The sequence below is a fragment of the Zonotrichia albicollis genome, chromosome 1 (genome assembly GCF_047830755.1).
Source record: "Zonotrichia albicollis isolate bZonAlb1 chromosome 1, bZonAlb1.hap1, whole genome shotgun sequence".
In the NCBI taxonomy this organism is placed as follows: Eukaryota; Metazoa; Chordata; class Aves; order Passeriformes; family Passerellidae; genus Zonotrichia; species Zonotrichia albicollis.
In genome coordinates, this window is record NC_133819.1 from 11,045,725 (window position 1) to 11,069,388 (window position 23,664).

The 23,664-nt window shown below is 38.7% G+C and overlaps 1 protein-coding gene across 2 annotated transcripts in view; it reads right to left on the reverse strand.

The window, feature by feature from the left end:
• The window catches only part of ADARB2 (adenosine deaminase RNA specific B2 (inactive)), a 306,015-nt gene that overhangs the window by 227,269 nt on the left and 55,082 nt on the right, over window positions 1–23,664 (reverse strand). The window contains exon 2 of one of the 2 annotated variants that reach the window (XM_074555715.1): window positions 1,857–2,156. The exons of the other annotated variant lie outside the window; for it this stretch is intronic. The gene's annotated coding sequence lies outside the window, so the exon portion shown is untranslated. The remainder of the gene's footprint in view (window positions 1–1,856; window positions 2,157–23,664) is intronic. 2 annotated transcript variants of the gene reach the window in all.

Consider the following 23,664-nt stretch of genomic DNA (forward strand, 5'->3'; position numbering starts at 1 on the left):
CCCTGTTACTCCCGCAGTGGAAATCACAATGTGGAGCTCAAGAAATGCTTCAGCTGTGGGTGAGTGGCTGATGAGAGACTGTTCAGAGCGGCAGTGCTCTGCCCTCATGCCCACTGTCAAAGACACAGGACTGAGCTCCACTCACCTCTGCTGGGAGCCACGCAGCCACTCCTGGTTTTCCACAGTAAAAACAGTAGTCACAAACCTCAGTCTCTTTTCATTTCACTTACAAGACCAGTATTTCTCATGTATAAATCCCCTTTTATACTACAAAGGAGTATTACTGGAGTTTTCCTCTGTGCTATGTACATCAAAAGACCAGTTCAAATGATACTATGACAAACTGCTTGCTAACAGTTGTGTATCTGAGGTTACAGACACTCTTCTTCTATTGCGAGTATTCCCCATTCAGATGAGCATTTGTGGCTTGTGCTTGGTGAGCCAAAATCCAGCCTCTTATGTTGCTCTCAACTCCCAGGTGTGAGCTGTGTGTGCTACAGAGGCTGCTGAATACTCAAGTCCAATATTTGACTTCCAGGTTCCTTCAGTCAGCACTTGGTACAAGGTTAAAATGAGCTCTTAATCTGCCAAACTCTTTTGCACAACCACGATACCCAAGAAACATGAAAATTAATTAATAACTTTCTTTGTCCACCTGGTTCATTTTCACATGCTTCATTAATGAAATATCTTTAGGCTTCCTGTCCACAGTGAGCATCAGGAAATAAATGAAAGTAGTAGAATGAATGAACAGGGGCTTGTTCAAAAGAGTTCACTCTTGTTAAAAGTTAACTGAGAAGAAAAGCAAAGAGAATAAATGGAACAAAGGCCTGATAGAAAGTGAAGCATACTTTGTCTGTTTTTGCACCTTACAAACTGGTGGTGGGATTTCAATCATGGGGAAAAAGTTATTTATATTAGTCCTCTAGAGAAATTCCTTACATTGTTGGGTGGGAAACAGAGAATGGAAACATAGAGCGCAACAGGAATGAACAGATGAGGTACTTGAGTGAGTTTTAGTCATCTGAAAGCTGACCTACTCTGGTTTGGGAAAAACAATTTTAAGACAGCAGCCTTGTGGTCAGATATGGTAGTGTTGGAGGAGCTGCTGAGTTCCCCCAAAACTGTCCTGTGCTTGCCCCTGTTGGTGGCCAACAGCAGCAGCAGCAGCAGCTCTGAGATGGGTCTTCCCTGGTGTGTTTTTTACCAGCTGGACTCTGATGGTGAAAGACCCAGCTCAAACGGTGCCTGAGTGATTTCCTGTCACTCACACATACTGTAATGTTTGTGCATTCCTCTGGTACAGCGATACATGTTTGTGAGCATCTCTCACCTCCCAGACTCTGCTGCCCAGGACTCATAGTGGCTATAAAAAGGTAGACTGAAGTCAGAGTGAACCAATTATGCCAGAATAATTTTCAGGAATAAGGAGAACATTCAGTGCTGTAGTGATAACTCCTATTAATAATGGCTGCAACAGAAAACCTACTCATCAGATTAAATCAGTACTATCTTAAGATCCTTTTGGTCCTTAAATGCAGGCAGCATTACATAATATGTCCCTCCATAGACACAATTCTATTCAGGAAAAATATGACCTTTCTTTCCTTTAAATCAAAATAATAATGCAATCACTTTGCCAAAGCTCAGTCTTACTAGACAGGAGCAACACAAGAGTTACAGCTACTATATTTTCTCTGTCTGTCTGTAACAGTTGCATGAAATTCATCTGTCTGAACAAGAAAATTTTGACATTGAGGTCTCAGAAAGATAAGTCATTATCAGATACTACAGTCATCTTTTCAGTATCATTGTAATTTATTTAGGAATCTTTACATGACCATATAAATACTTACAGTAGTCTGCAGACTGGTGGAACAACATTGCTTTTCTCAGCTTTTCATAGGTGTTTCTCTATGGTATAAGCCAAAACAGTCAGAAGACAGTGTATCCCTGAAAGATCTTGCTTAAAGGACAGCATTCTGATGGAGCAGGGAGGCGAGAAAAGACACTTTTTTTTTTTTTCTATTGTCTTCTTTCAGCTTCTAATTCATTAAAGGAAAAATGCCAATATTCTTCAGAAGTTCCAAGAGAATTTCTTCCTATTTTAAAACCAGCTATATGACACTTCAAAGGAGTTCTCTAAAGCTGATAACCTGCAGGAAATGACAGCAGAGGACTAATGAGATGCACTTTTTTTTTTTTTTTTTAAGGAGGTAGACTTTACCATTGTTTAGGGATTTTTGCAACAGTTCAGTCCCATCTCATCAGATAGTCTAATTCTTTTTCCTCACTACCCATCAAAGCAGAACAAAATGCAAATTTTTTTTAAGCATGTCCTGAACTGCAGTTCAGGTGCAGCTGGTCAGCAGAGCAGGGAACAGAGAAACGGTTATTTTGAATCTAATGCATTCCTCTAATAATGAGATTCTGATAAAACAATAAAATAAAACCACACCTAATAATAACCACTTTAAAACAGTGCTAGGTTGCACACAACACCAATAATGAAATATAAGGATGTGACCTTCTGGATGCCCAGCCAACCTATGATCTGTGTGGTTCTTTAAGAGCATCATGCTCTAAAAACAATGAAGCATAAACATAGAAATCTTAGAGAATTCAAATCAGAACCCAGAAAGACTTGTGCCTGGAAAATATCCATTTTTATGTGGCTGCTGTGTAACACATATGTCCATTTTGGTGTTGCTGCTGTGTGGCACACACTAACCTGCACAACAGGTGCTGTGCAGCCAGTGTAACAGTGCAGCTATTTTAGCACACACAGACCACCTGTGTTTGCACAGAAGACAACATTGCAGGAATAAGTACTGGCATGGACATCTGGGAGGGTTCACTTAATATCTTTTCAGGGTGAGGTACCAGAATAAATATCTCAGCTATGCAGGAATGCCTAGCTCTAAATACTAAATATCCATAACATGTTCTATGGCAGGGTGATTTGCAGAGCTATAAAGAAAATTAAGGAGATGCTATATTTATGGAGTACAGATTTTAAAAAAAATATGTATATGGATAAATACTCTTTATTCTCCAAAGTGCTTTTACCTTAATATTTTCCAAATAGTATTTCTTCATTGTCCCAGGACAAAATTTTGGAATATTTTTGTAGTCCATAAATAAAAACTGAAGTCTGCTCACCTTATTTCTAAAAAGCTTTATTTACAACCAGTGTAACATCTCAAGGTTTTTCCATGAGAAATCATGTGAGCTTATAATTACCTTTTTTCAAAAAATCCCTAATCATACATCTTGGCATTTGGTTGTTAGTTTGATTGGTTTTTTTAAAGACATATTTGCAATTCCAAAATTGACTGTGCTCCTAACTTTTTCCTGGAATACATTTTCAGAAGAGAAGTGCAAATATTTTCCATAGAAATACAGATTCATTAAGGTTGGAAAAGACCTTTAAGATCATCAAGTCCATGAACATAAAAAACAGAAATCAGTCATAAAAACCACTTTGGGCTTTAAAAAAATATCCAGCTGTAGTGGAATGCATCCCTGCCAATGGCAGGGGGCATGGAACTTGATGATCTTTAAGGTACCTTCCAACCCAAACTATTCTATGATTCTGTGATAAAAATACTCTACAAATAGTGATATTGCCATTATACAACATCATTAAATACCAACATACAGCCATTTGAAAGATAGTTTCAGTATTCTTGAAAGTATTCATCCACATAAAGAAGGCTTGCTACTTTGATACATTAGCCATTAATTAATCTAAACTGCTTTTTTGAGGAACAGCACATGAACATTGTCACATTGCCACCACACTAACCAAGAGCTGTACATATGAGAAGATCAGAAAAACATGTAAGTATTGTGTATCTCTCCTTAAAAAAAAAAAAAAAGTAAATTTGTAAGTTTAATGGAAAATAGTGTGTTAATTTCTGCAAAATACTTCCACTAGTACCCTAAGCAAAACCACTGCTTTGGGTCCCTGCTCACAGAGCAGCAAAGCCAAAATCCTTCAACACAAACAGACCCAGAAATGAAGCTCCTTGACATGTGAGAAGAAAAGCAGGCAGAACTGAGAAGTTTTCTCAGCCAACACTCACTCTTCCCCAGCTCAGCAGCAGAGAAGGTCCAACACCTCTGACTTGGGCAGGGTGACAGGTAATGTCACAGGGATCAGCAAGGGATCAGCTCACTCCTGAGCAGTTCTGCCTCTCTGCAGTGCCCACCCTGCCAGACCCTCCTCCCTCTGGGCACCACCGGTCCTGCTCCTTCACTTCTCCCACTCTGATTGCTGGGAGGCATCCAAAGCTGGCACCACTGTCCTGCCACCACCGGGCTGGGTGGCTCAGGTGTCCCTCAGGACAGTGGGCAAGGACATCAGTGTCACCTTGCATGGCCCTAGCCAGATCCAAAATGAGCATCCAGATCCAGATCCAAAATGAGCATCAAGAGCATCCAGCCCGTCACTGTGGCTCGGATGGTGCTTGGTGCTGCCTGTGCTTTCCCTCATGGGGAGGGGGAAGCATGGAAAAAGGTTCTGTTCAGAGTCCTGCACAAAGCAGCACAACCTATTTCTTTAACAAATGTGTTACACTTCCAGAAAAATTACTAGCTTTCTCCAGTCAAACTAGATTAATTTTCCTTTAAACCTATTTTAGTTTGCTCAAGGCATCTTAAGCATCCTGTGTAAATGAATTAGAAATGACAGTTTCTACAGTAAGGGGATAGGTGACCATGTTCCTTTCTTTTACAGTGCATACTTTGTGAGAACAAAGAATAAAAGCCAGCATGTTATCTGTATGCATGTTATTTAAATGGCTCTCTCCCCTTGCTTTGTGAGAGGTTAACATTCCCAGTGATGTGTGGAGAAAGACTTTGAAACATAAAAATGGGGGTACAGACAACATAAAATTGCTTCTCAGCAACAAATGCACATGTCTGCCAGTCTATAGATGTGCTAAGTAAAGCACAGTGGAATTTTGCAAACAAATTTACAGCATGTCAAAAGCTTCAGTGAGAAAGCAGATTGAGCAATGCTCTGTAATAATGGTACCTGTCCAAGGGCGCTCTGCCTGTGTTGCAGGACATCTACAGCTGCACAAGGACACAAATCTTAACTCCTTAAATCAGACAGAAAGTTATCTATTCAACAAAATTTTCCTGGTTACCATATTCTTGTAATTCTATGACCTTTTTTATGCTTTGGAGAGAGATCCAGCAATTAAACCAGACTTAAGTTCTAACAGGGTTGATCATTTTTCCTAGGTAAAGGAGATTTTTGCTTACTGTAGAACATTAAATAAATACTTAGTCTTAATTCCAAATTTATTTAAGTTTGGACTGCATGGGATAAAGCATCCCCTGTGTCCCATCCTCTGAAACACAATAAAATGCATGATAGGCTCTCTCTCAGCATCTACAAGACAAGCTAATAACATGGCCAGATATCCTGGGCTGACGGGCTTCCCCCAGGACCAGGGCATGCAAGAAGGAGCACACAAGGCAATGACAGGAGAATTGTTGCAGAGTGCTCTGAGGCTGAGATGTGAATCAAGTTATCAGACAGGCTCTGGGCTGGCAAAGCAGCCTGGGAAACAATTTTCAATTTTGCTCCTTTCAAACCAAGTGAAGGAGAACAGCTTCTGCTAAGAGCTAAACAAACTTCTGGAAAGTATTTATGTGCCCGGTTTGAGGTTTACCAGCCCCTGTTCTAATCAAGGGATTTGGGTTTCATGTGGCTGATGCTTTAGTTGTGGAGTTACTCATTGCAGAAAGCCGTTGCCTTGGTAGCTGGGTGACCCAGGGGGTTAATAAAGCAAATTTCCACCACAGAGATCTGTGATTTATGCTTGGCTTAACAGACAGCAGTAGATGAGTTTGGTGGTCTCAAACTAGCCCACAGACTCACTGTAAAATCCCAGCATCATTTTAAAGGAATTTATCATAGCTGGGATTTTCTATTCATAAGAGAGCTAAGACTGGAATAATAGGGTTATGTTTCAAGGCAGGATGAGAGGCCATTAAGTAATCCTAGTATATTATTAAGTAATGTAAGTTTAAATACATGTGCATAAAATGTCTGGAATTAAATTAAAAAAATAAATTAATTCCATTATGAGTTTAACTTTTGACCAAATAGTTGCAAGGAAAAAGTGAAATAAAAGCCTTTCCCACAGAGTGTTGAAGATAGTGCTGCTAGTCCACTATGTATGCAGGGAAAGCTACAACTCTTCAGGAACAATAGAATCACTCCTTGTGGAAATGCAATCCTTTAGAAGTATTTGAAACAGTTCTTAGATTTATTTAGTCCCATAAAGATAATTAACTCATTCAGGATGTGAGATGTTTTTGAATGTTTCTGTCAATGACAGTCTTTAAATGCTTGTCTCCTCAGGAGGCTGAAGGTTTAAAACTCACTGTGGACTGTAATTATCCCATGGATTTACCACCTTCTGAGGGCAACATGTACTTGAGTCTCATCCTCCTTAGGCTACTTAACATTGTGCATCATGCCAGAAGCAAAAACTGTAGAAAAGCTTTTCACAGAGAGTTTTGAGACAATTCGAGAACAAAGTCAATACCCTGACAGAAACCGTGCTTTTGCCTCTTTTGGGAAAAGTACATCTCATACACTTCACACTTGGTTTTCTGCCCTCCAGAGGGGCAGAAAGAAGGCTGGACTGTCTCTGCCCACAGCTCTGGCTAGATCACAAACTGATTTAAATCAGCATTTCTGCTGCGGTCTTTACCTTCCAGATGAGGATCTGAATCTTTACTTACTCCCTCACACAGTGAGAAGTGAAGTCCAGAGCTGTCAGAGGCCATCTCTGGGCAGGTTTATCGAAAAATCCAACAGACTGTAGTACATTTTCTCTTTATAAAGTATAAACAGCCCACATGTTTATGGATGACAGTGGTACTGGGAAGGAGGTGAGAGGGAGGGATGTGGGGAGTAACAAATAGACTGTAAATTAAAATTAACTGCATCAGAAACTTGAAGGGAAGATACAAGTTGGGTGCTGTGCGTAGAAAATATCTTATTGCAGTCAAGCCTGACCCCGTTCCTTGAAAAGCATTTCTCTGATTTGTTCAGGTCACAAGTGGGATGGAAATGAGCCTCCGTACTGCTTCTTCACACATCCGGATTTAATAGACTTTTTTCCACTGATAAAAGACCACTAATGAGTTCATTTTCAAGCTATTAAATTGGCTAGAATAGCTAGTTCTGCTGATGATTGCACAGAGACCTGACGGTCACAGTGGGTTTTGTCTTTGCCTGTTAACCATTTGCTGTCTCCCTGCTGCAACACAAATGTTTAAGTAGAACAGGAAGGAAAACCAAGCAAAAGAAACCTTGCCCTGTCCCTTGCTCCCCACCCATCTCTTTGTTCTACCTTTCCATTTTGTGGCTCTCTGTGTTGTTCAGATGCCTTTAAACATAAATACTTCCTTCCCAGATAGATGCTGTACCAGCAACACCTGGTGACCCAAACAATTAGAAGCACATTCACAATATTAGACTTGGGTTTTGGATGAGAGCACAATTAATACTTTCCTTTGTTCATTGAAATGTTTTAATTCAGAGTATGACAGCTCCTTCACTGAATATCACACTCATTTTTTTGACTGGTCTGGAGCCTGTGCCCTTACAAAATGCCTACAGGGGCTGCCCAAAGTTACACACTGCAGCCTGAAGTCTTAAGGGAACAATTTACTTCTTTAGCCATGCAAATGATTGGAATTAAGGTAACAGTAAGTGATTTCTCTTCTGGTTTGGATACATATCACTGCAGTATCATGCAGCCCATCAGATTTTTACAGGCAAACAATTAACTGCACAGCTGCTTGGTGCTGTAACCTCTGCTCCCAGTGCTTGGGAGAGCAGGAACAGGGGTGCCTGTTGACAGCACAATCTCTTAATGTTCAGAGAAACTGTTAATGTAATTGTGTGACATATATTAGAAATGGATTTAATATGTATGTATCTCCAGTCCAAGGAGAAGAGAAATAGCATTCAAAGGGGGAAAGGCAGTGACATCATGTAACATTTTGGTATATGGGCCAGTAAGGAACAGATTCAGACATCTTTGGAGAGAAACAGCAAAACATATGAAAATGTAAGGTATTCCATCACTGTCTTCAAAGAAGGATGGGTGTATCAAGTGTTAATCATTCTTTCAGAGTTTAAACAGTAAGCCACAGTCTACACTTCTTAAAACAGGAAATTTTTTAAGTTTTTATTTTTTTTTTTTAATTGCCTGGCTGCAGTCACACTGTGTCTATCCCAGCATCCCTTGGAAGGGGACTGCAATCAATCACCTCATCCAGAATGGAGCTGCCACACGAGTGATGTGTCAGTGTCACAGGCTGTTTGTTTGACTGTACACAACCACGCTGCCCGCAGAGCAGGCACAGCCTGGAGCCTTCCCCACTAAACAGAGGAAGTGTTTAAAATCAGCCTTTTGTCAATTAAAGTCTTCACTCAGAGATTTAATTCATTCTGTTAAAAGCATCAGAAGGAAACTTACTACCCTTAATGGAAATATTATTTACCTCTTCAAAGATTTCAATCTAGTATGTCTTGTTGGAACAGAGTTGTGCATGTTTAAATTTATCTACAAGCAAAAAAAAAAATTTCTTGTGAATATTTGTAACTGCATCTCAGGAGAATGGTTTTTGAATCAATACCTAGTCAGCACCAAAATGATGGTGATCTTATTATGGACATGGCAACAAGAAGTCACAGACCTTTGAATGTAATTATGTTCATGACTCCATTTCATTTGTGTTATATTTTTGTGATGTCTCATTTCAAATATCAAGAATCTGCTGATATTTCTGTTCAGCTAAATCCTATTCTCTATGCGATGATGCAAGTTGAAAATAAAATATAGATTAGAATAAGTTGACACTGGAAGAATTTATTTAATTTCAAAGGAAGGGAAAAACACCTCTGAACCAAAGCATTGTTTTTACAAAGCTTCAGCACACAAGAAAAAATGTTGGTTGGAGAAAAAGATGGCTACAAACTGGAGAGCCAAGAAAAAGGAGTAAAAATCAAACTGTACTGCTTTTTCCTCATTTTTCAATGCACAACTGAAGACCCTACATCTGAAGAACCTTTGTCAAAGATTGGAGCATCTATTGATGATGAAGATTTTCTAAGTTATGCAGGATCACCTCACAAAAGCCACTTCTTCTGTGACCTATGAACTGAAAATGCAAAGCAGAGCCCCCTGGCCACTGCTCTCAGAACTGACAGACTCTGCTGGGAGTGAGCAGGCTGGGTTTGGCTTTCCTGATGTGGGAAAGCAGTTTCAGGAGAGAGTCTGGATCACTCTGGAGCAGACAGCAATGTCTCATTGTGAGGTGAGTCCTGAGCACTACAGTATTTTACTGTGAATCTCAGTCATGAGGAAAGCGCTGTCCAACAGAGGTAAAACACGTAGCTGCTTCTCTAAAGTCATTAAAGAACAGGTTTGGGACAGCAAAGATTTTTATCAGAGAACCTCCTCTAGACAGAGAACAGTCTGAGCAATACTCAGGTAAGGTGCACTGGAGGAGCTTTTTTTAATTGGTACTGACCAATTAAAATGCATTGCAATTCTATATGGACATTTCCTAAGTAAATTAAGCTAAATCCAGTGAAGAACTCTTTCACTTTGAATAAGGGTCAGCACCATGTGGTTTAACAATGCAGTTTAAATTAACACTTTTAGGCAATTTGAATTCAAATTTTGTAGTGAATAGTATATAGGCAAAACACAAATTACAGTTCTAGCAGTGCACTGTAGCAATGAAATCTGTAACAGGTGAGCAAGATTTCTGTCTCCATGACAATATTGCTTAGGTTTTCAGAATAAATCCTAAATGGTATTTAGTACTATTTTTAGCAACTCAATGCAAGAGATACTATTTAAAGTAATGGTTAGGACTGGGGTCTTGCCTTACTCTAGAGGTCAAGAAATGTGGCCAAAGGTTGTGGACCTCCACTTCTGACCACCAAACTGAAGGCAAGGTAAAATCCAGGAAATAAAGTGGAACAGGTTGATGAAAGCACTGACCAAGGAAGGTGTCATTACCAAAGCAGTGTGGCTATTGCAAGCAGCCCCAGCTATTCTGAGACAGACAAAAGCTCTCCCTCCATCCAGGAGCCATCAATAGCCATTGCACTAACAGTCCTGTCTGGCAGCCTCAATTCCCAGCCCTTGTGTTACAGGTTAATAATTCATCTTCTCTCACCACTCAGATTGTACCTTGACTCTAAGCCAATTCATAACAAAAGCTATTACAAAATCACAAAAACCTCAGGTTAATCTAATGTTTAAGAAGATAGATAACTGAGTGCTGATGCAAAATTTTCTCTTTTCCTCTGGACTTTTCAAGGATTCACAGCTTTCACTGGTCTTTTTTTTATATAGAGGTGTTGCTGAACAATAACTGATTATTCTTGATGCACAACAGGGCATGATTATTTTTAAAAAATAAATACAAGGAAACCTTAGAAATTTCATTTACATGTAATCAGCATCCATTTCCCACAAATGCAATGCCCAGTCAACTGGAAGAAAAATGACTTTTAAAAGCAAGGTGTTTTTTCTAATTATTGTTGATTCAAGCAAGTTATTAACACTTACATGCTCCCAAGTTTACACTAATGAAATCTTGCTTGCCTGTCAGCTGATTCCTGTTAAAGAGTACCTTTGGTTTGGTCCCCAAAACTGGAGTTTAGCAACAAATAGTTCAAATCAGCCAGCCCTGCTCTTGTATGATAGGAGGTTATACCTCACCATACAAAGCTAATATAGGAGGGAGCCATACAAACAGAACAGCAATGGTTAAATTGCACAGAGAACTCTGAAATATTCAAGTTGTTTATTTCTCCAGGCTTACAAATTTGATTACCATGGAGCACAAAGCTATTAAAAATATGACCTTTTATACTGTACGACTTGGCAAAAAGCCAAATAATAACTTTGTTTGATTTGGGTAGTATGATAGAGTGCCTATTCAGCTGGAAATAAAATTACTTTTCTTTACAGGAAATTATACCTGGAAGACTAAATGTCCATCATGAAACCAACACACATATGGAGTCATTAATTCAGGCTCATGGAAGCCACTCTCAGAGAAGTAAAAGGAAAATGGTTTTAGGTATGGCAGAAAAAGACGCAGAATTCTAAAGCTGTTCTGGCATTTGCTCTGTGATGGGGACAAGTGAAAAAAGTGCTGATAATAAGTGATAAGACAGAAAAAACCCAGGTTGTATAACTGGTATGGCACTGATACTTCCCAACTCCTTGTCTTGAACAAGCAGTTCTATTCTTATGCTTCTTGATATGCAAACAAAGGGAAAATACGAATCCTGTGCTCATGTTAGATAGACATTTGATCAGAAAAAATCTCTCATTAATGCTTCCACTAATACCAATGACAAAACTAATAGATTTCAGTTCAGTAAAGAGTAAAATCAAGAAGATTTGCATAGAAGAAAAAATGTTTGGACAGCCTTCTTGTTTTTAAGAGTGCCACAATGAATTCCATGAAAAAAAATCTGAAGAAGACAGAAAATGACAGGTGATAGGAAGGAAAATGATCATTTCACCTTACAGGTATCTCTGGCATTAAAGATTTCTTCTACTTTAATTAGACTAGAATGACACATGACAAATACCATCCTTGAAAAAACCCCAAACTTGCATAATTAAATTTTCCCTTTACTCAAAACACCTTGATTAATTATTTGGCTGACTTTTATTGGCTCTGCTGCTTATTTATTTATTTATTTATTTATGGGGGCACAGGGGACTTTCAAAATACTATTTTTCTGTGAAAAACAGTATTTCAATAGACTGAAATTTCAGTCTTCTCTACTGGTTGTTTTTTATTCTGCTTGTTTATTGTCATATGGTACTTTCCCAACAAATTATTTCCTTTGTTTCATGTTTGCCAAAAAAAGACTATTCTGTTCAGAAAGATGTTATTAAAAGAAACTCACTGGGATATGCAGGACTACTGAAAAATCATGACTACAAGATGATTAAGAAATTGGAATAAGGACTTTCTACTTCTGTGGAAAGTTATGTAGACTCTGTAATTACCACCCATGCTCTGAAGTTTTATGTCTTGTCTGAAAATTGAATTTCCAGTGAGTTGCATTTTTCTATTTAGCTGTGAAAATCAGGCACAAGGGAATCACATTTCACTTAAAGCAAGGCATTAGGAGAGCAATGGCTATCTATCACTCTCCAAAGCACTATGGAGGAATGGCTTGAAAGAGAAATGACAATTAAAAAAAAAAAAAAAAACAAAAAGCCAGGCATTCTTTAGAAAGAAATATTGTAAATCTTATTTCTTGCTTTGCTTTCCCGACTTTTCTTATGAAATTGCTTTGGGATGTAGGAGGTACCTCAGAAAGTAGACAAAAGTTGCATATTTTATAATATCCTACTGAAAACAACTGTTCATATCATATGTTCCAGTTTTGAGGAAATTCAGCTGAGGAATTCTGGCCAGATGGGAGCTTTCCATTCCCTCAGTATAATACTGTTTTTTGCCTAAACCCCAGAAATCTACATCTTTTTCAGTTTGAGTACACTCATTTCACATGCTCAAAAATCAATAAATTAATACATAAAATGCTCCACACTTCAGTGCAGGTTTTTTGCGGCAGTATCAGGTCAGGGATGGAATCCAGTTAAGCCTTCACCTTAGGCAACTTTTCATGCTCATGCTCCATAGGCTAACTGTGAACTCTAAAAAAGAAGCAGAGGCAGCAATAAGAATGGGCTCTGATTGTAGCTGTGTTCATCACCAAAGGAGTTCTGAGAGTCCGGCTTCAAAGTCTTGAAAAACCCTGCCATCCATGTCAACAATCATTACTCATCTTTTTGACCTATTATTTTCTTTGCATTCAATTTTGAAGTTAAAGCAGACTTTTGTATACAGGAGATATGGGTGGTCTAGGACTGCATATCTTGCACCGTTCAGTTTAAAAGCTTTAAAAGTCACTATTTCCTTTATTAGCTTTCTTGGGGAGAAAGACTGTGAGTTGTGTTTGAATGGAGTTTGAAGAGATACAGTTGGAAATACTGAGATCCTTTTTACTCATCCATGAAGAGTTTCAGGGTCATACATGAACGGTTTTAAAGTGCGCTGCAACATGACAAACTCCTGTGTCCTTTCACTTGCTCTGAGCTCACTACAGGGTTAAGAGACTGAAGTGACCGAAGTCACTTCTCAAATGCCAAACATACATTAGTATGGACTGATCAAGTGGATGATGATGGCAGAAAAAACAGAGAAGGAAAAGAATGGATTGTATACAAATTACAAAGTCACTGCTATGCATACAGCCCTGATTATTGCTTAAGCTAAGCAAAACTGTACAGAGAAAGGTAATTTTTAGGTCGTGTAAAGGTATCCTCTATCTTACACTGGCACTTACTTGCCAATTTGGGACCACATATATACGGCAGGTTGTCTTGTTTGCTGGGAAGATTAGGGGGATGAACTGCTCCTGCTCCTCTATGATACTGCCATCCTCAGAGAACAGCAGCACTCACTGCTCAACAGAGTGACAGCACACACATTAGGCAATGCAAGTCTCAAAGCATTCCTTCTGCTTTCTTCTGCTTATGTGAAGAGTTACTCTTAATACATACATTGTGAAAGACTGAGAGGAGACCCCATCAATGCTTTGTAATGGCTGAGTATAAATCCAGAGCTCCATGGGTAGTATCAATGATTAATTGCATTCAGTCGACATTGGACTCTGTCATTATCAGCTTCTTGCTGCTCAACACTTGCTATGCTGTTAATTATTGTTGTGTGGCTCTAAGGGATGTTTTCAAAACATTTCAAATTTTGCTACTGTAACAGCCGAGGAAAGAAATCACTAAGTAGCTTTTTAGCAGAGGAAAGACAAACAGATACTTTTATTAATGTTTTGAATTGTTTTGCTTTATTTGAGATTGGATAAGCTATCACTGATCAAAACTGTGCTTCCAAAGTAGCACTGGCATTTGGCATTCTATCTAGACTTCACTAAAACTGTTTTGTTTTTCATCAACCCACACATGGAGCAATACCTTCTGGCACATAAGGAAAGTGAGAAGAGTAAAAGGGTTGCACTCCCATTCCCTGTTTCTTGAAGTGGATATTTTAATCAAATTTTTGCTAGCATATCCCTTGTGACTTGGAAAAACCCCAGCCCACCCCACCTGACATTATTTTTTATTATTATTATGGTGATGGGCATGGAACTCATGATCTTTTTATAGGACAGAAAATACTACAGTACCAAACTAGAAAAAAACTGATATGAGGTATGCCACTTGCTCTATATTATGCTATTACTTCAAAGCTAACATTATCAAAAAACACACAACATATTTTTTCCTGCTGATGTTCTTATGTTTGTAATGGCCAGCCTTAAAAGTTTAATCCATGGTGCAGTCAAGTGGAAAGCAGGCAGGATTGCAGTGCTAGGTGCAATAACAGTAATAGGCTGCTATGCCCTGTAGTAATCTGTATCAGTAATTATCTTTGATAATTAAAAGAAAGATTAAATTTAGGTAACAGTGCTAATAATAGAAAGAATCTAAAATGAAAAAAAAAATATATTTTTAACACCTCTAAATCTGCTTCTCCTGAGATTTCCCAAAATAGGATTTTTCTTTAATTCTGCTCTGCACAAACATTGAAATATGCTCTCCTCTGATCCAGAATTTAAGAAATTTCTGACATGCCAACATTTCCAGAGTTAGGACCTTTATTTAAACCAAGTGGAACCGATCCAATAGCTGAAAGAAATAGACTCCACACTGAGACTGCTGAAATACATACATTAGGTGTGGGAGAGCTGGAAGAACCAATGCTGGAATAGGAAGGATGCACACAATCTGACTTTCTGGTACTTGCTTATTCTGGTATGAGTCTATCTGTCAAAAGATCCTTCTGACCACAAACTGCATCCTGGACCAGGAAATCTGTCATGATCAAATTTACAGCCCCTTGGCCTCTCTCCAGAAAAAGACTTTAGAGACTTTCTGTCAGTTTGGATTTTTCAGGTGTATGGGAAAGCACTGAGTACCATTAATTACCAAATTACTGTCTAAACTGATGAACCTTGTGTTTCATTTTTATTCCTTGGATTCTGAACTATAAAACTTCAGCCAGCTCCATATGGGAAGAGCTGCAACAAGACCTAAACTGCAAACATTTAAAAATAAACAAAGTGCACAAATGATCCACTTAATGAAAACATCAAGAGACCTTGTAAATCAACTGCTATCAGCTAATGCTATTATCTAAAGGAGATGTAGTGCCTGAGAGCATCTGCATACGCATCCCTATGCCTGCACAATGAGATTACACATACAAGAGATGTGTACCTACATGCAGAGGAGCCTAAAGCAATCCAGAGGCACAGTTTTACAAGCCCACATTTGTGGAGCAGAGATCTGGATTATGCATGTCTGAGCCACCAGTGATACAGAGAAATTGCATGTCCATTACCATCCTGTTAAGCAATGGGAGAAGGAGCTGAGGAGAGACCAAAAGCAGTGTGCCAGAGGCCAAATGATTAATATATTTTCTCAGTATTAGCATCAACAATGTGCTGCCTCAGAGGAAGTCACGGTTAAAGAGTATCCACTAACTTGATGCAAAGCTCAATAGAATATTAGAATAAATAGGATAAAAAATTACCTTCATCTCATGCAGGAAGACTTCTTGATCTAATGTGTCTCTTATTGCTTTGCTGGGCTAATTTCAGCCTCCCTTTATGATATTCATGAAAAATCAATTATTTGACAGAAAGAGTGAGAGACCTAAGAGGCATCCACCTCTGTGCTGAGCACCACCACTGGCTGGAAATTGATGCCAGAAAAGTTCTAATTAGGAATAAAGCACAAATTTGCAACAGTGGGCCTGACTAACCACTGGAAAAATTGTTAAAGGAAGTGGTGGAGTTTCTGTCTTTGTGACACTTCCAAGCAACTGTAGAGGCATTGCTGTATTGGCTGAGCACACATTGCAGAGCTCAACAGAGTCAGTGGGATCTAACAGTTCATAACAGACTGGTCAGATTGGACAAAACAATTCTCCCCCTGCAATTAATTTTCATGCACCTGCCAGCCGGAGGAAGCTACCAACTGTCAGGAAGAAGATGCAGAAGAAGAAATTTGAGACTGCAACTGTGCAACAGTGTTTGGCAGATTTACCCATAAACAAATATGAGAGAAATGTTAAAAGTTGGGAAAAGGAGCATATTTGCCTTAAACCTAAAGCAAAAACTCCTGTTAGCAATCTATTAAACATATTGGAAAATGCAGCAGCCTAAAACGAGATTGTAATTGGGCAGCCTGTTACTATTTCAGCTCTTTTAGCCTCTATAAATTTCATAAAATATTAATAAAAAGTAGACATTTACTCTCCTAGGAAATAGTGAAGAGTTAGTGAAGAAACTAAGTATTGTGTATCACTAATAAGTGGCACACAGTACTTAGTGTACTAACTTAAATACTTGCTTAACTAAGTGTGCCACTAGTACACACTGAATTAGTGACAGACCTTCCACCACATCCTGAGCTGCAGCAAAAGCAGCCTGGGCAGCAGATCAAAGGGGGTGATCCTGTCCTTCTGCTCTGCTCTGGGGACACCCACCTGGAGCCCAGTATCCAGCTCTGGGGTGCCCAGCACAGCAAGCACAGGGTTGGCACGAGTCTGGAGGAGGCCACTGAGATGATCAGAGGGATGGAGCAGCTCTCCTACAAGGAGAGGCTGAGAGAATTGGAATTGTTCATCCTGGAACTGCCTTCTCTTCAGAAGGCTTTGGTGACCTAATTATGGCCTTCCAGTGCCTGAAGGGAGTCTGTGAAAAAGCTGGAGAGGGACTTCTTACAGAGTGACAGGACAAGGGGGAATGACTGCAGACTCAGAGCAGGTTTAGATAAGATATTAGGAAAAAATTTATTACTGAGAGGGTGGTGAGCACTGGAACAGGTTGCCCAGAAAAGTTGTGGATGCCCCATCCCTGGAGGTGTCCAAGGCTAGGTTGGAGCAGGGCAGCTCTGACCAACCTGGTCCAGTGAAAAGGGCCCCTATCCATAGCAGGGGAGTTGGAATGAGATTATCTTTAAAGTCCCTCCTAACCCAAGTAATTTTGTGATTCTATATTTCTACGATACAACACAACAGAGCTTAAAGCAAAGTCTGTCTTGTGAGAGAAACTATGTTTTGGAACAAAACCAGTTCCCTAGGGTTTGAGTGTTTTTCTTTCCCAGAGATGAACAGTTTTAAGCAAGACACCAATCATTACACATCTCTACCTGTAAACAAGACAGCTCTTATGTTTTCAAAGCCTGCTATACTGTCTTTCAAGCAAATAGCTCTCATTTCTCTTCCTCCATTTAGATCTGAGAGATTAATTAAGCTCATCAACAGTTGATTAATGCAGGTAGGAAGCCTGTGGCTTCCTCCAATTACATTTCAATGATGTGGTACTCCTAGATATATTTATTCGGTTTTTAAGAAATATATCTGTAAGAATGATCTAGGCAATTGTTGTGTCAGATTAAAATACATTATAAAATCATTAGTGAACAAAACCAGCAGCACATTCTGTGTAGCCATCTGGAAAAGATGCTGCAGAACAGACCAACATTTCTTCTAGTGTGTGAAAGAACCCTGGTTCAAATGTACTTGCACTTAACTAATATCAGCTCAGTTATTTTATTACTGTGGAAGCAAAGACTTGCTAAGCTATGGAAAAGAGATGTGGCAGCAGAAGAATGTTTATTACAAAGCACAACCTATGACCTACTCCTTACCTGGGGTAAAATTGCAGACTTATGCCATGCATAAGAGGACTAGAGGAAACTATTGCTCCTAACTTTCTTTGCATCTCTGACAGTTTCATCTGCTGATGAATAAATACACTGGCCTCAATGGGTAAAATCCCAGCATAGGAAGTATGCTAAAAACACGAGTAGATAAATCAGATTTTGGGTTTGGTTTTAGTTTATTTGGTTTTGGTTTTTTGGATTTTTTTTTTTGTTTGTTTGTTGGTTTTTTGGTGGTTTTTTTTTTTTTTTTGAGGGGTGGAGGAAATGGTTTCAAACATAAGAAAATGCACTTTAGAACTCCACTAAGACAAGACAGAGACCTCTCAAACTAAGAATGTCTTGATCCTAAAGAAATGATCCCACACATGGAAATCAAAACAAAACAGGAATGTTTCTTAGCTTGAGAAAAATGCATTCTCTTTAATTTCCTTTGTGAATTACAAATCCCATTGCAAAAACTCCACCAAAGTGAGAACTGGGATTGGAAGCTTCTGATTAGTGGAGTGCTCCAGAATTATGGAGCTGAGTTTGGAGGATGAGAACAAATGTATTTAATCACATTTCCCACCAGTTTTTTAAGGTATCTACATGTACAGATGAACATGGGGTTTCCTGAATTTGAGAGCACAATTCCCAAAATTTGTGTACTGCTTGAACTTTGCTTTGAGCTCTTTCACGTGCCCAAGGAAACATGACAGGAGCAAGCCAGGCTCAGGCAGTGACAGGATGGCACCTGTTTGCTCAGAGTTCTCCTCAGTGTGGCCTTGCCTCAGTCACAGCTGTGGTTGCTCCAGGAAAAGGACAAAGAGCAGGAAGGTCACAGAAGATCAGCTCTTCTCTGTATTAAATTTTTGACTCTGTAATATACTTCATTTATGTCTCTATTGTCACACAGAAATACACTTCCTAATGCCCTGCAAGCTGTGCACAAGTTTAAACTCACATAAAAGAAACAAGATAATTATATGACAAAACAACAAAATATTCCATGAAAATGCCTTGCTGTATAATTCTGATCTTCCCTAATGTCTTTTCTTTTTTTCTTTTTTTTTTTTTTTTTGCAGACTTCCAAACTTGCATCTTCTGGCTGGATTTATTAAAGAACAGTTACACATCTATTAACAGTTACAGCCATGTTCATCTATGATGTTTAATTGCTGCTCACAGTTATAATATATAGTAGAAACACACACAAACTGTACATCCAAGATTTATCCTCACTTCATTTATATTCAGTCCTTTACCTGGGATTAATTCTGTGCTTATTTTATCAATTTCAATGGGATTATTCTTTTTGCATCAAAGACTTAGGTGTTACCATTACTGCTGCCAGTTTAATTTTTTCTAATTGATATGGTTTTGCTGAACCCATTTAATTGAATTTGTTTCATTAACAGTGGAACTGATACTGATATATGGAAAGAATATGGTTTAAATAAATGAGCAAATATTCACCACTTTTATTCAACCTGATATGGCTTTTCATTGAAATCAGTAGTCACTTCTCAAAACAAATGCATTTTAATTCCTTACAATTTATTTCTCCTTCTATTTACTACTTCTTTGTCACAGTTGGATGCATTTAAGAAAACCAATTGGTATTTATAGGAGCCAATTTTCATTTAAGTCCTTGAAAGATAGTTTAAACATTTCTTTAGCACCCACTGCTCATTAACTGAAACGAACACATTTCTGAAATGCAGCAGACTTGTTACTGATACTACTACAGGATCTTATTTTAATGGCACCCTCATTTTTCTCTTTCTCCCAGTAATTTAAACAGACCGATTTTGTAAACAGGACAGACTAGCCTTAAGGTTTATATGCAAACTTAAACCTCCACATACACTCCCTGACATTTTCACCAAGCTGGTGCTTCCCTGTCTCTGGTGCTTGTGGCTTCCATTGGTCCAGGAATCTCCAGTAGAGCAGCCAGAGCTCAAAGACACTAAAATGATCCTCAGTGATGATGTGGATGTAGACAGCAATTCCATGTGAAGTTTACTTGAGAATTTTACATCCAGCAACACATAGTTTTTGATTTATAGTATCAACAGGACAGCAACTTCAGGAGTTCAGGATTTAAGCCAGGGGTAGAGCCAGTTTCCTATGAGGTGACAGAGCAGCACAGGACACACCCTGCACTCCTACTCAAGTGCTAAAATGCAAAGCTTAGGTAAGAAATGCTTGCTTTTAAAACCCAAAGAATCACAAAGCTGCCATTCCAATCGGAACTGAAGACAACAATCCCTTACAGCGTGCAGTGCTGCCCTGATCTCATGGTGCAGTTTGGGTGCAGCACATCTGAGTGCCCAAGTCTCTGTCCAGGACAGCTCAGCTGTCCCAGTGAGGTGACCCAATATTGCAGCCTAAGGATTTGGGCTTCCTTTGAAAGCAACTTTTATAAGTTACTGGCATCTGTAAAAGCTGACTGTGGAGGAGTTTTCTGTGTATGATTTCCAAGTGATGCACAGGTTTTCATGCAGAGTTTGGTGTGTAGTCAGGGCAGGACACACAGTGCCCCCTGATATCCCAGTTTCTTTTCAAAGCATCCTAAGTGCATTCTTTTTATTTCAGTTTTACCTGGTCATCTCTTACTGCTTTTTAACATTGCTTTATTACCAAAAGTTGCATACCAATGCATTGCACACAAAGGTAGCTACTGTTCTGTGATGTTTCTACTGCAATTTGTTTTATAATCTCTTTGCACAGCAGGAATACATAAATTAATGAAATTTTCTGACAAATATTTGAAACTGGTTATCAAGGATTCCAGAATTCACCTTACTTTCATGGATCAGTTGTAAGATTTTTCTGCTTGCAGCACTAGGAACTTAATAACATTTTTGGTACAGATTAACAATGTCCCTTCCTTCTATTTAGTAATTTTGAAGTCAGTCCCATCTCTTCTAGGATTTCATGAAGAAACAATCTTCCTTGAAGTGTATGTACAGCTGCTATTAATAGTAGACTTGAGTATGACAAAGAAAGAGCACATCCAGTAGTGCTTTGCTAACACTCAAGGTGATTTGAAATTGAAGTCCAAATCCATAGAGATGCCTTGTTCCTCTGACTTTCACAATGACAGAAAAGTTCCCTGCCTTCCTGACACTTATTTACTCCCTGAAGCCATCAAGAAGTGAGTCAAAGTTATACACTGATTTTGCTGCATTGCCTGGAAGGTGATTTCTGTATGGTTTTCATCTGTATAAAGGCCTGTGGGCCTTCACCGAGGTGAAAGGGAAGTCCATGAGAACAGTAACAGAATCTGTGAGGATTCCTTCCTTAATTTTCACATTGTTTTGTTTAAGTTTCCTCTTCCCTTTTGACTTAACAGATTAAATTAGAAATCCAGAAACTGGCAAAGTCTTTATTTCCCTCTTATTGCACCCAAGCTGTTGTCATATTTTCTAACCTCCTTGCCAACTGGTTCATCCCTGGGCATGGGTGACTTTCTGACTCCCTCAGGCATTGGATGGATTTTGCTGGGGTAATGTCAGAATTGTACATGTTCCTTGAAAAAAAATACAGTTAATCTCTGCCACAGTCTTTCTCCATTTTTTTCCTACTAATGAAAAATTCCTGTATTTCCTGACACCAAGCCATCAAGAACCATGTTCTAGGCGTACTTGACCCAAAGGAGCAAGGGAGAGCAGAGCAGAGAACACAACATTATCCAAGAGAAACAGCTCCAAGCAGACAGAACCAGCATTGTACCCATCACAACTGAGAAGCAGGGAAGGGCAGACAGATTAAACTCACAGGGAAGGCTCAGTTTATAAAAAAATAACAGGGTCATAAAATATTCCCCTGTGTCCTTCCACAAAGAAATTATTTCAGATACCAAATTCCCTTGCAGCTTGTAAAAGCTTTACAAGCAGTCCACCCCCCTGCAGGCAGGTTGTGAGTGATGTGCCCATCCATCAGGTACCAAGGTCAGAGGATGAAGGAACTGGGCTGGAGGACACCTGTAGAGCAAATCGACCCCACAGCTGAGATTCTGCTCTTCTGACTCCAGCACAGGAGGAGCCAAACCTGCCACCTCACAAACAACCTGAGCATTGTCTTGTACTTCCATAAATGCATCAAATTTCCATGTTTCTGCCTCTTAATGAGACACTTCACTAAAATGCCAAGTTAATGATTTATTAGTTTAAATAATTTATTTTATGACTGAATTAATTTGCCAGCCATGTTGCACACTTTATAAGGGGAGCAATTCCTTTCAAAGTGCCTCAGTAATCTAATTAGTATGTTCATTTTCTTTATGCCATGTTTCAACAGTTACTACATATGCCTGGACCTCAAAGCATGTCTGCCTTTGGTTAGATGAGGAGAAAATGCTTAATTTGGGTGTGTGAGAAAGAGAAGCTGTTTAGGAATCATCTCTGTGTCCTGCTTTGATAAAAAGCTAGGCAAAGGTTTCAAATGAACACACATGACTGGAGCTGGTTTTCAAGCTGACAAGCTTCAAAGAAGATGCAGGATTGTATAGTAATAACAGCCATTAAATTACCTTCTCTCCAACAGTGTGGATCATTTGGAGTCAGGTCATAAATAGAATAAAGGAATCTTAGCTTTCCACTCCTTGCTATATGGGCACTTTGAGCCACCAGAAGACTCTCTTCACAAGTCTCATTAGCTGGCATTACCATCCTCAAAGGACTATGTTAAACTTGAAATTAAATGTAAAAAAATGAACAGATTTGTAAAAAAAATTATGGCAACAATGATGCACTCTATTGCAACTGAGGAAAGCAGCTTAAAATCTTGATTTAATTTAGAAAAATAACAAAAAGTCCAACATTTTGGAAAATTCTCTAATTTTCTAAGTATTCATGTTTGCAAACAATTAATGTAAAACCAGTAATGCTATTTAGATATATCCAAATTAACAAGCAAATTTAATAGTGGTCTACACAAAAGGTGCAATAAGCTCAGGGTCCTGTGCTTATCTCCTAACTGCTCCTTGCACATAAAATCTGAGTGCAGACAGATGCCAGATACCTTTTAAAAATTTGATTTTATTTCAATCTCTTAATTACAAATACTTGTAATTTTATTTAATAAAAGAAATGCATTTTATTAAAACCAAGTGAATTGGTGAGTTTTGTCTGTGGCACTCAGAGCAGACATTTAAAACCTTGTCGAATCAACTTGTGGCATTCCAAACCTCACTAGGACAATCTTTGGTGAATATGACAGGAATATTACAAGGTTACTGATTTGTAATTTAGATTTTAGTAGCATCTAGGGGTCCTGTAAAAGATTGCAACTGGCCAAACTAAGCACTGACAATATATATGCCATAAGACGGTACACAAAGCTTACAGTTTAAATATTTAGGGCAATATTTTAGGGAAACTGAAAACGCTGAAGAATGTCATAAACTTCAGGGAATTTTTCAGTTTTCCTGAGACCCAGGTCAATAATTTAACTTTAGCCATCTTTCATTTCCCTTTAATAAAATATTTGTGTTGTGTACTGTGCACATATGTTGTAACTTTGTGTTGTTGTATGGTTATTGCTATTCCTTAAGCCTCCACAACACACAGAGCCCTAAAATATAAAGAAAATAAAGTCTTCACACTGAATGGATAGTCCTCCAATAAGAAGACAAATGAAAGACTTAGAAAATCAGAGGAAGTAATTCCTGCATGTACATAAATTGGACTACTTTTGTTCTCTCTAATGTATCTTGTTTGAAGCAGCCACTTTGTGTTGTCCTCCCTGTGCAATTTTATGCAAATTTAATGATCTGTGTTATATGTTATTAGTAATCTGCTATGGTCATAACCTTACCCTGGATGCAGCAAAAATCAAAAGT